The following is a 639-nucleotide window of genomic DNA, read 5'->3' on the forward strand; positions in this document are numbered from 1 at the left end:
TGGCCGTGCGTGGCGTGTGCATGGCGTGTGTGTGGCGTGTGCACTGCGTGCGGGGCACGCGAACGCACGTCCGTTGCTCCCTAACGCTGCTTCGACTCGGAGGGAGCTAGAAAGATCGTCACGCCGGCCACGGGCACGCGGAGGCCAGGCCAGGCCGGAGAGAATCAGGAATCGGATCTCGGCCCCTGGCGTCCGTCCCGAGGAGGGACGCGGGGAAGGGCGTGTGGGGCTGTCAGCGCTCTGAGCCCTCGGGGCCTCGGGGAGAGCTGTCGCCCTCGCCGGGAGCCCTGCGTCCTTGGTCCGCGTGGGGGAGGGATTCTCCAGCCCCTGTCGCCGTCACCGCCTTTTGCCCGCCCCCCGCTCCCCACAGGACAAGCCCACGCCGAGGACGTCCTCAGGCCTCGCCCGCTGCGTTAAGGGGGCCATTTCGTCTCACAGGCAGATGCTATTCTACATCCTGCTCTACTTTTCCGTTACTGCCCAAGAAAAACTTACTTCGATTGTCGAATAGTGAAACGTCACCGCGCGGCACGCGGCGGCGACAGACCGTAACCGCGGAACGTGTTTCCACGTCGAGCCTGAGACGCACGTGAATTACGGACGTGCCAACCTCGGCGCCACTGTGACGTGCGGAGTCGG

At 66.0% G+C, this 639-nt stretch overlaps 1 protein-coding gene across 1 annotated transcript in view; it reads right to left on the reverse strand.

Moving 5' to 3' along the window:
- Window positions 1-639, reverse strand: part of MYOM2 (myomesin 2) — a 56942-nt gene that overhangs the window by 5054 nt on the left and 51249 nt on the right. The gene's annotated exons all lie outside the window — the stretch shown is intronic.

Source organism: Pteropus alecto, unplaced genomic scaffold (genome assembly GCF_000325575.1).
Source record: "Pteropus alecto unplaced genomic scaffold, ASM32557v1 scaffold35, whole genome shotgun sequence".
Taxonomy (NCBI): domain Eukaryota; kingdom Metazoa; phylum Chordata; class Mammalia; order Chiroptera; family Pteropodidae; genus Pteropus; species Pteropus alecto.